This window comes from Notamacropus eugenii, chromosome 2 (assembly GCF_028372415.1).
Source record: "Notamacropus eugenii isolate mMacEug1 chromosome 2, mMacEug1.pri_v2, whole genome shotgun sequence".
Classification (NCBI taxonomy): Eukaryota; Metazoa; Chordata; class Mammalia; order Diprotodontia; family Macropodidae; genus Notamacropus; species Notamacropus eugenii.
In genome coordinates, this window is record NC_092873.1 from 242,539,823 (window position 1) to 242,556,835 (window position 17,013).

Sequence of the window (17,013 nt, forward strand, 5' to 3'; positions counted from 1 at the left end):
GCACCTCTTAACCTTCCCAAGCTCAAAGCTTTCTAGGTCAGTCACCATTCACCAGATAATATCTTTACATGGTACACTATGCTGTGGGCTTATTCATAGCTTTCTTGGAAACATAGTCCAGAAAAATTTCCCCAAAGTATAAAGGTTTCTTAGCTGTGAACATTAGGGAAATGGAGTTCATGAACACATCCTGCACAATTATATTTTTCTATCTTCACAACACCTGTGTAAAAATATCATTAGCCTTACTTTATAGATAAGAAAATTGAGGCTTAGCCAGGTCAAATAACCCTTTCATAGTCATACAGTATATAAGTAATAGATGCTGGATCTGGATCTAGGTTTTCTTCAGAGCTTTTCTCATCAGATACTTCTTGTATTTTAGATGAGAAAACTGAGTTCCCAAGAAGTGAGGTGCAACAAGTGGCAAAGTCATTATTGGAATTCAGGTTTTCTTACTCCAAATCTAATGTTAATTCTACTATAATAGAATTCCCTTTTCTCAATAAGAGAAATGAAACTCAGGAAGAAAAAAAATGACCTGTCCTAGGTACACAGCTTAACAAGGGAAAGCGCTGAATTCAATTTGTGGTTCTTCCTCCTTTCAAGTTCAAGGCTCTTGGCTACATCACATTTCCTCTTGTAAAAGTATACGTGCATAATTTGGGGCTGAACACAAAGTAGGCACTCAACAAATACTTGACAGAGGCACTATTTCTAGGTATGTAATGGTTATTGCTAATACCTTATGAGAAGGTCATAGAGGCTATGGGTTCATATCTCACCTCTGACACATATGACCTATGTGATCTTGGCCAAGTCATTTTTACCTCCATGACCCTCAGTTTCTTGATGTAAAATGAAAAATTTCAACTAGATGACCTCTGATATCTTTCCAAAATCTATGTGAATAAGTAGTCAGTGAATGAATCAATAAATAACTAGATGTGCTTTTCATAGATGAAGAAAGCAAACTCTGGAACACTGAGATCAGGGCAGAAAAATGAAAAGAAGTCTAGAGAACATTGCCAGACGCCTAAAGAGATACTTAATGGGACACTAGGAAGGAAACTATGCTTCTAGTCTGCATAAATGTGTAACCAGGCTGTCACTAAGGTTTCTGTGACATCGCAAAAAGCCTTTTGGCATGAGGTACTATGCTCCCTGGCTGAAATGAAGGGCTGAGCCTCCTTTTGTTTCATTCAGTCAAAAATCAGAGCAGTTTCTTGAAGGGCTGGTTCTCCACTGGGAAATGGAAACTATTTATCCTGCTATGAAGCAAACTCTCTGAATCTGGCAAGAACTATATGCTGGAATCCTTACAAGTAACATACTAGAGAAGGCTCCAACAGGCTGTGCATCTTGGGACGTTTCACTGTCAGAAATGAAGGTTCCTCTAAAGTCCTGTCTAGCTTCCTCCCCTAAAAGATCTCTGAATGCAAAAGCCCATTTTGTGTGCATCTCTAACATGTAGCTCTCTGAGAAAATATGTGAATGCATGCAAGATAGCATAAGTGATTTAAAAAAAAACTATTTATCAGATAGAGTTTTCCACTTGCTCATTCCTCTTCTGGCTTATACTTGCAGCAGCCTAACAAAGTTCCCTTTGTCTTCTCCCAAGATCCCTCCTGCATTTCTGAGCATTTTCAGTCTCCTTTGGGTTCCTCCTCCCTTTTCCTGAAAACAAAAGGCTAAACCATGTGTTGTCTAGTTAGCCTTTGGGCAAAGGGCAAAATTTTTGCTTTTAAATAGCATATACATTTTTCTTTCAAATGGAAGCAAATACTTCAGTCTCACAAGCACAATATTAAACTCTGGGAAAAAACAGATGACTAGCTTGGAGCAAGCATCTATTTGCACAACACACATCAAGAGAAGATGATCATGTCTGAAATCTCACCAAGAGAAGAGTTGATTCTGATACTCTTCCCCTCCAGTCCTTGGCCAAGAACACAATTCAATGCCCTCTAATGTTGAAATTTCTGATGCAGTGCCCACAGACTCATCTTTACTGTCAAGAAGAAATTTCTTGAGACATGAAGTGTTACAGTCTAGCCTTCTTTCAGAGGCATTTTCAAATGCATAGAAACAAGCATTTCATCTTCTGGGAACAAGGGCATATTCCAGTTCCATAATTCCAAATCCCTGAGTGCTGAAAATATTAAGCACAGCAGCCCTATCCTCTCTATTCATGTGAAACTGGATAAAGGCATGATTCCCTCAAAGCTGTCCTTCTACAAAGTCAAGAATAGCAGGCCTCTATTTTTGCCCCATTTAGATAGAATAGTACATAGAATTTCAATAGAGATGTCTCATTGGTATGGTGCTTTCCAATGGACATATTAGGCATCTGTAAACCTAGACTGGACATTCAGATGTCTCCAGGGATCCTGCACAGATCCATGTACAGACTCTGGGTCAGGTAGGCCAGTACACTCTTGGGTAACCATCACCACTGGCCCTTCCCTCGGGACTTCAATTCTATGTGTATCGATAGTATGAGACTACAATACTACATGTAGCAGCAGGGTATCTCTGTGTTCATAAGAAGCAGAGTAATGGTGCTATGTGATTTAATTTGAAGAATAAGCGAAGAATTACATTGAGGGATATACCTGATTCAAGCCCATCTGGTTCTTCAGGATCAGAATTGGAAAAAATTATGTAAATGATCTAACTGTTAATAAAAGGTTTACTTAGCCATAGTAGGGAAAAGATATTCATTTAGCACACAGTATAGTGCATGATTTCCTTGCCATTGTGTTGTCAATGCTGATCCACCAGTCAGAAACCAAAGGGATGAGCTCTGGATTCCTCTTGCATTAGGCTTTTGTACTTTGGTCACCAGGATGCAATCACCAAGAAGTCAATAGTTCAAGCCTTAGTCTCCTTGGTCAATTAAGTTTAAGAGCAATTTAAATACCTTTTAAGGAAAAATTAGCCTACCCTAGTCTGTGCTATTGTTCCTTTGGTAACAAAGTCCTAAGGGTCTTATAAAGGATTTTTGACCACTTCCATGGCTTTAGGGCTATTACTGGATTTGACCTCAAGATAAAAAGTCTGGTATGGACAGAGGAAAATGAAGACCATAAATTCCAGGGTTCACCTCCCTATTTTGGAAGGAACAATTTACATACAGATTTTAAGAATCTGGTTCATAGGGTGAATAATGCCTAATGTTTGCAGTGCATGCTGGTAAAGCAGAGAATATGAGCAGAATTGGCACCAAAAACATCTGGACTATACAAAGATTTCTGACACAGTCGCAGAAACTCATTATGGTTCATGGTCATCTGCAGTGAGGTAGTTGCCAAACTCTCCTTTGTTTTGTTTGCTTGTTTTGTTTTCCTATTGATTAATATTTTTATTAATTTCATATTTTATTTTTCCCAATTTACATGTAAAAACCATTTTTCACATTCTTTTTTCAAATTTTGAATTGCAAATTTTTTCCCTGCTTCCCCTCTCCTCTCATTGAGAAGGCAAATAATTTGACATAGTTTACACCTGTATAGTCATGCAAAATACATTTCCAAACAAGTCATGCTGTGAAAGAAAACACAGACCAAAAAAAACAAGAAAAATAAAGAAAAAGTATCTTCCATCTGAATTCAGGCTCCACCAATTCTTTCTTCAGGGATGGACAGTACCTTTCATCATCAGTCCTTCAGAACTGTCATTGTATCGTTGAGAATAGCTAAGTTATTCACAGTAGATCGTCATACAATATCACTGTTACTATGTACAATGTTCTTCTGGTTCTGCTTATTTCACTTTGCATCACTTTTATCTAATTCTTTCTACCAAACCCTCCTTTGTAAGGAATTGTCCAGTCATCACTGGTAACTGAACTGGCAGTAGCCCCATCAGCTCAGGATTACAGGGAGCAAGGAATTACACTGGGCTTACCTCTGCCACTATCCACTCCACTGGGGTCTCTGTCTTTGACCACTCTGCTGCCTTCTGTCACTGTTATAATAGAAGCCCCTTTCAAGTAGGGATGGTTTCATTTTTCATATTCATATTTACTCAGCTTGAATCCCCCTGGCCTTTCACAGCCTCCTTCTCACTGCTAGTATCTCCCCTCTGAAATGATCTTCCATCTACTCTGTAGATATCTTGTATGAACTTACAATCCACATTGCGACTTTCCTCATCCCAGTTTTGACATATGGTGGGTCAGCATAAGAAATTAAATGGGAATTTGTGAAGTAGTTTTGCAGAAGCTGCAGACAACCTGGAAAGGCCAGCAGAAGATACAGAAAAGGTTTAAAAGGTCAGAAATGTATAAAATATAAAAGTGTAGTATTGTAAAACAGCAGCATATTTTATCTTTTAATACCATAATAATTCACACTTCTTCTCTGGTACAAAAAAATTTTACAGTATTTTCCAGATTGTGGAGGCACCTAACCCCTGTGCTGTGGAAGTAAACAGTTGTAGCTATTTACATGTTGTCACCCCAACTAAATTGTGAACTCCTTAAATGTAAGGCCTGCATGTTTGCCTTTCTTTGTATCCATATGTTTATCACAGTGCCTGGCAAATAATGAACACTTAATAAATACTTGTTGACTGACTGACCATAACCCCAGTCCCTAGCACAGTATTTGGCACTTGGTAGGCACTTAAATAAAGTTTATTTGTTGATTGACAGATTACTGCTAGAACCCACTCTATTACCTATTGCCCCTGGCCCTCACATCCCTGATGCTCATTCTTCTGGAACCAAATGTTACCCCCCTGCACCAGGGCTGAGCATTCCCATGAGTCCTGCCCCAGAATCTCCCGTAGGAGGATGAGGGTGCAGCTAGGATATCACCATTCCTGGTGCCTGAGTGCTACCTCTCTATGCCAGGGCTGTAGAAGATCTAGCAATGGTTTCCAGGCTGTGGCTTTGTAATCTTCCTCTGTATGCCTGGATACTACTGCTGCCCCTCTCACTTGAAGCTGGAGTCTACCTCAAAGGTGCTCCCTTAACCATATCCACTGGAGGTACCAGAAGAGCAAGAATGGACATTTAAAAAAATGTTTAAGCTGATAAAGTCCCCACCCCACCATCTTCAACAAATTAGCTGAGGTACATTCAACATATTTGTCCATATTCCCAGTTCTGAAACCATCTCAGACTACTAGCAAGGATCAAGCATCTTTTCAGATGCCTCCCCAAGTAACTTACACTCAATGGTCCCCACAAAGTCCACATGGCTAACTTCCCAATGACCACCACAAAACATAAAAAGTCTCAGCAATTTCTTTAGCACAATTCTTAGACAAGCTCTAAATTCTTAAAGGAAAGCAGAACTCGACTACATTCAGCTGGTGGGCCATGAGATCACTATCACTCTGCAATACAAAAATTATGCAAATTCAACACATGACAGTTTATAGCACATATGATCTTCAGGGCATAGTTCTTAAAGACATAGAACACATTCATGTCTGTTTCTACCTGCAAAAGGTCCACATATTCTCCAATGCCCTGGGGGCATTGAGAGGGAGAGGGGAGCAGCTAGGTTGTGCAGTGGATAGCGTGCCAGGCATCAGAAAGTCTAATCTTCCTGAGTTCAAATCTGGCCTTAGACACTAGCTGCATAACCCTGGGTAAGTCACTTAATCCTGTTTGCCTCATTCATGAAATGATCTGGAGAAGAAAATGGCAAATCACTCCAGCAGCTTTGCCAAGAAAACTCTAAATGGGGTCACAAAGAGCCAGATGTGACTGAAAAACGACAGAAGAACAGTATGGCCAGTACTCCCAGGAGGACAGCAGCTACGGGGTTCACTTTCCTCTGCCTCAGCCTTTCCTCACTTTCCTAAGGCCATCCCATCCAGTACTGCCAATCACACCAAATATTAGAGGCCAGGCCTGATTCAAGCCAAACTGGTACTTCAGGTTTAGGAACTGAAACAAAATGAGACACTTACAGAATAATACCCCAATAGGGGTGAGGGAAAAATAGTTCTAAGAACTTCAAACCACACAGACAATTGGTCTTTTCTGTCACTTACTCTGAGAAACACATCTAAACAACATACAGGTAAGTTCGAGGGCAAATGATACCTCACATGCCCCTTACCAAAGGTATTTGTATGCCAGGCCAAGTTGAAGTTGTAGGTAGAGTCTGTGATTCTCTTTGAAATCTGGCCCAGGCCTAGAATGTGTAATCTAGGGGTATACCAGGAAGTAGAGTTGACTTATAAGTTGGGACTCCCTTCTATAAGAGGGAGGTTTGGTCTGGAATCTTTAGGGGAAATCTTAAAACAGCTCAGGAACTAAGCATTAAGCAATGGATTGGCCCACCCTCCTGAATGTCCTAGGATGAGCCTGATTCAGAATCAGTGTCCTCCAACGTCTGCAAACTGCAGTGGATTCTTCTTAGTCCAACTTTAGTTTAGGTGCCTGTTCAAGGTGACTATCTCCCATGGTCTGTCTGTTTTGAGAAAATTCTCCCCAAATCACACTGAAGACTTGCTGTAGTGTTTGGGAACATCCTGATTAGGGCCTGAATTTCATTACTGACAGAATTGTGACCTTTTAGTTAACTATGGAAAATACCATTGATATAATATGCAAAGATGATGTCAGTGCTTTGATATTGGAGGCCAAGGGATGGCCCAAGTGGGATATTTATTTTAATGATATCACCATAATTTGTTATGTGGTTTGAATTAAATAGAAGCCTTTGAGTCTAAACTCCACCACGGTTCTTTCATAACATTCTCTTGTTTTGTCTGGTGTCATTTAATACTCAATCTGCTGCATTTCCTGGCCAAGCTGCCCTGTTTATATGGTTTCTTTGTAGAGATATTTTATACTCAGAAAGAAGTGGACCATTATCTTCTCTGATTTTCTATTTATCGATTGGGGAGGCAATCTTATTTTAAAGAAAATAGAAAGGAATGCAACGATTTCGAATCAGGGACAGGAAGGAAATAGCAAATCGTATGATCCTAATTTCAGATGAGTTCACTCAGTCTATTCTCAGAATGCTCAAACACAGAGATTTTACTTTGAAAACACAGAGAGAAAGTATAGTGACAAATAGGTTACAAAAATACAAATAAGTTTACATGATTCTTTGGCAGGGCTTCATATTTAGAGTTGCCAAGTTGAATCTGATAGTATTTCAATTTTGCCAGGTGACTGGGTTGAGTAAAACAGATGTTTGGATAATGGCTGACTATATGCTGCTAAAGCCTACTTTAATCTTACCATTACTGGAGAATGCATAACGCAGCAGTAATGATAACATTTATCATCATAATAGTCATAGCATTATTTTTCTTTCAATTTTAGGCAACTACTTTCAGCACACCAAGGGTTAATATGCACAGGTAAGGAAGGTCATGCTGCTAATGGACATCAGAGGTCAGCAGAGAGTTAGAGACAGGTGTGGAGCCCTAATGAGACACACTGACTGGCTAGTTTAGCATGCCAGGATAACTCAACAGCTGCCAGAGATCTATCCCAGTTTAAGTCAAAAGACAGTGTATGGATCCAGACAGATAAATAGGAAAGCAGGTGAGATAAGGCAAGGAATACCTGTAAGTCCCAACTAGCAAGTCAAAAATCAAACTATAGAATTCAGAAACCAGAAAGAGCAGGAACCAGAGGCAATGTCCAAAAGCAAGGTTGGCACAACAGAGCGTGAAAATCAGGACCCTGGAAACAAAATAAGAACAAAGAGATTATGGCAGACTCCTTTCATTGACTCCCCCTTTTTTGTTGAATTGATAAACTTTATTTTAATACAGCTGGAGAACATAAACTAAAAACAAAATATGCTTCACTAAAATCATTAAGAAAAATATCACAAAAATAGTGTATGACTGATGGCAGAAGTAACTGGATACTTTCATAATTTATATTTTTTTCCATTAAAAGCATGGAACCTTGACAGCATTCTTGAATTTTAACAAGGAAGCGCCAACATTTTCCATTGTATGTAACCTAAGTTTTGTTGATATATGACGTAGTTTCCTTTTTTGTAACTTGTCCTTTTGGACTTGATTGAAATAATAGCAAAATTCAACAAACTCTCAAAGGAAAATGTGTTGTTTGGCTTTGCTGAATCAAGTGGTTTTTTTCTCTTTTTAAAACTTTGTTACAACAAGCAGTACAGCAGAATCAACCATCACATTGACTTTGTCTGATGGTATACACAATATTCCACAATAGTTTCCGTCTTCTTCTGTGAATGGAGATTGGTACATTTTCTCATCTCACTTGGAGACAAACTTGATCATTACAATTATATGATACCTACTTGTGTTTTAGTGTTCTTTCCATTTACATTGTTATAGCCATTATATATGTGATTTTTCTGGTTCTATATACATCACTCTGTATCTGTTCATACCTTCCAGGACTTCTCTAAAATTTTAATATTTGTCATCTTTATTTATTTTTTTGTACATTATTCTTTATTTATTTATTTATTTATTTAAATTTTCAACATTCATTTCCACAAAATTTTGGGTTCCAAATTTTCTCCCCATTTCTCCCCTCCCTCTACCCCAAAATGCTGAGCATTCTAATTATTCCTATCACCAATCTGTCCTCCCTTCTAACATCCCTCCCTTCCCTTATCCCCAACTTCTCTTTTGTCCTGAAGGGCAAGATAAATTTCTATACCCCATTACCTGTATTTCTTATTTCCTAGTTGCAAGAACAATACTCAACAATTATTCCTAAAACTTTGAGTTCCAGGTTCTCTTCATCTCTCCCTCCCCACCCATTCCCTTTGGGAAGGCAAGCAATTCAATATAGGCCATATCTGTGTAGTTTTGCAAATGACTTCCATAATAGTCATGCTGCGTAAGACTAACTATATTTCCCTCTATCGTATCCTGCCCCCCGTTTCTTCTATTCTCTCTTTTGATCCTATTCCTCCCCAAAATTGCTCCCTCTTCCCACTGCCCTCCCTTCCATTATCCCCCTGACCCTGCTTATCCCTTTCTCCCCCACCATCCTGTATTGTGAGATAGGTTTTCATACCAAAATGAGTGTGCATTTTATTCTTTCCTTTAGTTAAATGTGATGAGAGTAAGCTTCATGTTTTTTCTCTCACCTCTCCCCTTTTTACCTCCACTGAAAAGTCTTTTACTTGCCTCTTTTATGAGAAATAATTTGCCCCATTCCATTTCTCTCTTTCTCCTCCCAATATATCTCTCACTGCTTAATTTCATTATTTTAAGATATGATCTCATTCTATTCAATTCACCTTGTGCTCAGTGTGTGTGTGTGTGTGTGTGTGTGTGTGTGTGTGTGTGTGTGTGTGTGTGTGTGTGTAATCCCACCAACTACCCAGATACTGAAAAAAGTTTCAAGAGTTACAAATATTGTCTTTTCATGTAGGAATGTAAATAGTTCAACTTTAGTAAGTCCCTTATGATTTCTCTTTGCTGTTTACCTTTTCATGCTTCTCTTGATTCTTGTATTTTAAAGTCAAATTTTCTTTTCAGCTCTGGTCTTTTCATCAAGAATGCTTGAAAGTCCTCTATTTCATTGAAAGACCAATTTTTCCCCTGAAGTATTATACTCAGTTTTGCTGGGCAGGTGATTCTTGGTTTTAGTCCTAGTTCCTCTGACTTCTGGAATATCATATTCCATGCCCTTCAATCCCTTAATGTAGAAGCTGCTAGATCTTGCGTTATCCTGATTGTATTTTCACAATACTTGAATTGTTTCTTTCTAGCTGCTTGCAATATTTTCTCCTTGACCAGGGAACTCTGGAATTTGGCCACAATGTTCCTAGGAGTTTCTCTTTGTGGATCTCTTTCAGGAGGTGATCAGTTGATTCTTTCAATATTTATTTTGCCCCCTGGTTTTAGAATATCAGGGCAGTTTTCCTTCATGAAAGATGATGTCTAGGCTCTTTTTTTGATCAAGGCTTTCAGGTAGTCCCGTAATTTTAAAATTGTCTCTCCTGGATCTATTTTCTAGGTCAGTTGCTTTTCCAATGAGATATTTCACATTATCTTCCATTTTTTCATTCTTTTGGTTTTGTTTTGTGATTTCTTGGTTTCTCATAAAGTCATTAGCCTCCATCTGTTCCATTCTAATTTTTAAAGATCTATTTTCTTCAGTGAGATTTTGAACCTCCTTTTCCATTTGGTTAATTCTGCTTTTGAAAGCATTCTTCTCCTCATTGGCTTTTTGAACCTCTTTTGTCAATTGAGTTAGCCTATTTTTAAATGTGTTATTTTCTTCAGCATTTTTTTGGGTCTCCTTTAGCAAGGTGTTGACCTGCTTTTGATGCTTTTCTTGCATCTCTCTCATTTCTCTTCCCAATTTTTCCTCCACTTCTCTTACTTGATTTTCAAAATTCTTTTTGAGTCCATGGCCTGAGCCCATTGAATATTTATTTTGGATGTTTGGGATATAGAAGCCTTGACTTTTATGTCTTTCCCTGATGGTAACTATTGTTCTTCCTCATCTGAAAGGATAGGAGAAGATATCTGTTCACCAAGAAAGTAACCTTCTATAGTCTTATTATTTTTTCCCTTTTTTGGGCATTTTCCCCAACTTGACTTTTGGGTCCTTTGTCAAGAGCAGGATATACTCTGGAAATCTGTGAAATTTCAGTTCCTGCAAAGTGGCACGATCAAGCATGTACTGGTCCCTACAGAGAGGGATTTTTGTGCTCAGAATCTTAGCAGTTACCTCTCCACAGCCTCCTGGCCTCCAGTTCGGCCAAGTCAGCACTGGGGGCTGATTTTCAGATAAGCTGGATGGGCAGGGCCACCATTCAGTGTGAGACAAGGACCAGCTTATCCAGGGCCTCTATACAGGGCTGAGGTAAGACTCAGCTCTTCAGTGCCCCCAAGAGTTTTTACACTCCAGCAATGGAGCAATCCACATGGGCTGCTATGCAGCCTCTATGGCCACTGCCTACTGTCGGAGCTATGGGAAGGCCTTTCTCCCTTCCTGCCCAGCTGAAAATACCCCGTCACTGACCTTTGGCACCTGTGGGTTGAGGGATCTGGGAACTGCTCTGTCATCTTTATTTCTTTAAAGAGTGTATTTTTTGATGAGCAGGATGCTCTCAGAAAAACCTGGACTTATATGAACTGATGCAAAGTGAAATAAACAGAATCAGGAGAACAATGTACATAATAAAAGCCAGAGTATATGATGATCTGCTATGAATACCTTAGCTATTCTCAGCAATGCAACTACCTAAGATGTGTGATCTAACTTTTGTCTTATGATGTAGAACTTTCTCCAGAGAAAGTACTGGTAGAGTATGAATGAAGATCAAAAATACTTTTTCTTTATTTTTCTTAGGGATTTTTTTGTCTGTATTTTCTTTCACAAAATGGTTTATGTGGAAATCTGTTTTGCATAACTATACATGTATAACCTATGTTAAATTTTTTGACCTCTCAATGAGGGGTGGAAAGGAGTGAGAGAATTTGGAATTCAAAATTTGAAAAAAGTAGAATTTAAATTTGTTTTTACATATAACTGGAAAAAATAAAATATTAAGCAAAGAGCTTTTTAAATTTTACTTATATATAAAGAAAAAATTCTTTAAAAATTGTACCTTTGATTCTTTCATTTATCTTAGTCTGACTACATAGCATGACTATAGTGAAAATATACTCAATAGGAAAGTATATGTAGAATCTATACAGAATTGTATGCAGTCGTGGGGAGGGAGGGAGGTAGTGGGGGGTGGGTGGGGAGGGATAAAATCGCAATTGTATGGCAGTGATTGTTAAACATTAAAAAAAAAAAATTATTATTGACATCATTTGTTTTTAATAAAGCAATACTTTTCCCCAAAAAAAAAAAAAAAAAAAATTGTACCTTTGTAGGTGGTGTGTGACCTGCACAGAGGCAGCCAGGTTCATCAGAGGACAGAGCACTGGGCATGGAGTCAGGAAGACCCGAGTTCAAATCTGACTTCAGATACTTACTAGTTGTGTGATTCTGGGCAAGTTACATAATCTCTGCTTGCCTTAATCCACTGGAGAAGGAAATGGAAAACTGTTCCAGTATTTTTGCCAGGAAAACCCCATGGACAGGATTGGCATGCTATGGTCCATGGGGTCACGAAGAGTTGGGCATGAACAATAACAGATCTTGTGTGAGCCTTGGAAGATTGACTCCAAAAAAATTTATGTTTTTAGTTATTTTGAATAAAATTTCTTACTCTGTTATTCACTCTTGGATTTTTTTATTGCTCTGCAGAAGTACTAGGAATTTTTGTGGACTTATTGTGTATGCAGCAACTCTACTGAAACTATTATCTCAATTCTTTTGTGAATTCTTAAGGCTTTTCTAAGCATCTAATTGTCTGCAAATAGGAAAACTTTTTTTCTCTGCCAATGTTTGTGATCAGAAAAATATTTTTACTGAAAGAAATCTATGATTCTTACATTATTTCTATGACACCTAATATGTTTCTGTTACACAGAGAATAGTTGGAATTATACATCTTTTTTATGTTATGTGTGGAAAGACAAAGACTTTTTTTTTAGATCATTTATTGAAATAAATATCTTTTGAAAACTACATTTAGTGGCTAAAGAGGAATCATAAAAAATGTTAATCCCACTCCACCTTGTTAAACATACACACACACGCATACACATGTACACACCCCCACACACAATTCCCTGGAGCTTAAAAAAACTTGTTCATACTACATCTGAGAAAATTTGACTTGCAAATAAGGACCTAGATACTGACATTCATCCTCTTTTGATTTCCTCAAATGAAAACAGATGTGAATTAAGCTGAAATTAAATTCAGCAACATTAAGATCTTCCAGAGAAAATTATTTTGAACATCCTATATTCAAAGAAAATAATGTCAATTTTCAGCCAGATGTCCCTTAGTTTGACATTCTGAAATAATTGAAAAACTTCAATGAAAACTTTACACTGAACGGTATATAGGTACACACGTATATACATATATACACATAGAAATTATTATATATCTATGTATACACACATATACATATATATTGTTTATATGAGCAAGATATGGTTGAATAATAATGGCTCCAAACAAATCTGTATAGTAGGTATTAATTATGTCATCTATGCTTATTTTTATTTTTAAAAATTAAGTATCATATCAGGAATATAACCTACTATTATATAATTTATTTTCTCTAAGTACACAGATTTTTCTCTTGGTCTGTTCCATGGCCTCACAATGTCATATCATTCAATGAGATTTACATAAACATCAGTGACCCAGTCTCTCACCTGTGCCTGTGAATTTGGTTTACTCCTCCAATCTGCTCTCATATTAGCAAGTCTAAGTTCCCAGAGATGGACCACAGCCACATGGTTCTACCAAAATTCTCTCAAACCCCCAAAATATCCCAGTTAAATGGAAATAAAATCTTCTACTTAATACTCTAGTTCTTGGGTTCCCATTGATTGTGTTTTCTATCTTTACAGCTATTCATTCACAGTAATGCCACGTTTAGATCTCAAGAAAAACCATTAACTTAATCAGGCAAATGAATCATATTATAAATACTAATATATTAAAGCGAACGCATAAATAATAAAATATATCACAATACACTTCTAAACTCAGATCGCTCTTCTTCCAGTGCACTCAGTAGTGTGGTAAGAGGTCATATACATTGATAGCAATCAGACTCAGAAACACATTAGGGAAGAAAAGTCATAGACTTAGGGTAACTCCAAACTTCAGATTTCAATACTACTGGACCATTCAAAAACATTTGGACCATACAAAACTGCTTCTCTTCTCACTATTTGACAGCAACCCCCATTTAGTTGGGGAAATCCTATACTCTACTTGACCATAGCCTTTAAAGTTCTTTCAATTAACCATCACTCTAAAAGGAGTTTCAAAAGTAATAACTTATCGTGAATAGCAGTTCTCTTTAAACCATGCAAACGTCAATTCATCAAATCAGCTATCTCTGTTTCATATATATATAATATCAATTATATTGTTGCATAGATATAACATAATATCTCTATTGCATGCACATTAGCTTCACTAGTTATTCATTGATTTGAATGTTATGCTCTCCATTTAGAGTGGAGCTCACAACAATGCTTTCAACCAAGCTTGCCAGGATTCTACACTCTGGAGGAGAACGTGAGGCTGGTGACTTTGCACAGCCCTGCCTCACTTAAATGTAATTCACATGCATGTCATGGCGTCACCTCCCTGATGTCAGGTTCTTCTTCCTGAACAAAGGATAATCAACAACAACTCAAGCTAGAGATGGTAGCAGAAAGCAGTAAGCCCTTCTGAAAATCTGGTGCTGAAGAGCCACTGGAGCTCTTGAACAATGAAGTCATTCCTCTCCAACTAATTAGGAACTCCCTCTAACTAGCTTCATTTCAAAGTAGTTTTTCATTAAACTGCAAGCTTCTTGAGGGCAGAACTATTTTTGCCTTTTTTCCTATCCTTAGAATTTTGCACAGCACCTGGCACTTAGTAGGTGCTTAATCAACACTTGTTGATTTACCTTTCAAATCTCCTGACTTACCTCAGTCACTGACTTACTTCTCACTTAAAATGCTCCCTATCAAATTGATAATCCCTTTAAAATCATATTTGTTTCCAAATGGTTCTGTTATTTCTCACTTTCTTAGTTTTACCAGCTTTAGTCATAAAAATTATATGCAGATTAGAGGAGGTATCTATTTTTCTTCTTCTGTAGTTCTCAACAAGGTCCTGAATCTCTCTGTTACCCTTGAAACCATTTTTAACAACCATATTTCTCTAGGCTTTAATAAATAAAACCTTTTTCTTCCTCTTTATAACATCAAACTGTTCCTACACAAGAGAGAAATCACTCCATCTTGTTGACAAAGAGACTCAAGTTCTCAAATTCATGGTGCAGATCTTTCCAAAACTGCCCAAATCCTATCTGAAAGCTGTGTTGTTCATACACATATTTTATCAGTTCATAAAAATAAAGTTATTTTTCTACCCACATTAGGCACATCAAAATGTTCATCCATTATAGTGGTATTATCCCATATCTTCTGACAATTATTATCAATCTCTTTATACAAAAACACCTTTCCTGGTCTTTTTTTTTATTAACTACTCTACACTCCTATGAAAAAAATCATATTCAATAAATATTACTTGGATTTATTGTACCTTTTCCAGAAATATGACCTATTAGCAAATAAATTTCCTACCCTATGTAAGGACAAGTATTGGAAGCAATTATCTGGGGAGGAAGGGGAGGGACAAGGCTGAAGTAGGGGGGACAAAGCAAGTATGGGTTATTCGATAATGCTAACACTAACATTTTAGTCATGTATTTACAATAATATGTTCATAACAAGAATAGAAAGAAATAGTTTATAATCTGTAAAATATGTCAAATGACCAAATAAAACATATGGAAATAAACAACATATTCAAGCAAGATGAATTTTCCTTCATGTTATTTTTTTCAGTCCAATTGGAAGGGAATAAGTTAAAATAAAGACTTCCTTATGTATTTTTCCTGCATTTCAGAGCCAAACTTTTACTAAGTAACATTCATTCTCAATACACTGCCTTTGAAACAAACAAAAAAAATGATAGAAATATTAAATGATTTGAATGCCAAGTCAAAATGCCAAAAAGCAAAAAAGCTCACAATTGAATCATTTAATCTCCTGGATTGGTACAGGATATCTTATTCAGATGTTTAAAGACTAAGAAACATTGAAAGAGAAATCATTTGCTTTAGTAACACTAGCTCATATTACTGATGTTTAATGTCTACAAAGAGCTTTTCTTACTGCAACCTTGTCATCTGCATAATGGAAATATTGTCTAGATCCATTTTTCAGAGAAGGTAACTGAGATTATGTTAGGTCAAGGGACTTATATGTCTGCAGCCCAGATCTTTTGACTCTTAAGACCTATGTTCTCTCTATTAGAGCAGTTATTTTGTGGCAACCTTCACTTAGACGTGTTTCTTCATATGGAATCTGAATTGGGACATTCAGTCAATAAACACTTTTGAAGTATCTACTATGTGTAGGATTTCCATAGTGCTGGGGGTTCCAAAGAGGCAAAAGATAACTTCATATGTATAATGGCTATTGTATTTCTTGCTTTCTCAGTGGGTGGGTGCAGATGGAAAGGAAGGGGAGAATTTGGAACTGAAAATATTTTTTTAAAGGCAAAAAGCAGTAAGCAGAAAATACTAAAAGCAGGGAAGCTTATTTCTTTTCCATTTCCATTTAAAAGTCCATCAGAGATGGACAATGTGGTCTTTCTCTGCTCCCAAAGACAGGGAAGGGTGAAGGGGGTAACTGCCAATGAGTAATACCTGAAAGATTGTCGGTGCCCTTCTACCACTGCCCAAAATACTCTGGTGTACATAAAAGGGTTGAAGTACTTTTGGAAATACAGTGGGTCATAAAGGGAAAGACACTGGTTTTGGAGATGTGAGAAATGATTCTAAATCCTGGCTTTGTCACATACAGTCCGTAGGACCATGGGCAAATCATTGACCATCTCTAAGTTCTGTTGCTGTAGAATCATTTCAGTCATATCCAACTCTCCATGACCCCATTTGGGATTTTCTTGGCAAAGATACAGGAATGGTTTGTCATTTCCTTCTCCAGCTGATTTTACCTATGAGGAAACAGAGGCAAACAGGGTTAAATGACTTGCCCAGGATCACAGCTAGTAAGAGTATGAGGCCAGATTTGAACTGGGGATGATAATTCTTCCTGTCTCCAGGCCTGGCAATCTATCCACTGTGCCACCTAACTTCCCCTTCTACTTCTTACCTGGGTCTATCAACCAACTGGAAAGACCAGTCAGCAGTATAAAAACTACAGAGATTTTAAGAACTATAAACCTACATGGCAGGATGTAGTTCAGGGTCAATATCTTCTACATGATATCTCCAGTAAGTGATTTTGAAACAGAAGTTTTCACATCACTGTCTACTGACGCTTCTACTTTTCCCAATATTGTATTCCTGTGCTCTTAACAACGTCATAAACTCACAAAACCTTACAGATGGAAGAGATGGT

General features: G+C 37.5%; 1 long non-coding RNA gene across 1 annotated transcript; it reads left to right on the forward strand.

Annotated features, from left to right (window-relative positions):
• The first annotated feature begins 5,910 nt into the window (after window positions 1–5,910).
• Window positions 5,911–12,334, forward strand: LOC140523851 (uncharacterized). The gene is made up of 3 exons (XR_011973490.1): window positions 5,911–6,041; window positions 7,301–7,338; window positions 11,827–12,334. It is a non-coding gene; the product is annotated as an uncharacterized lncRNA (long non-coding RNA).
• The last annotated feature ends 4,679 nt before the right edge of the window (window positions 12,335–17,013 follow it).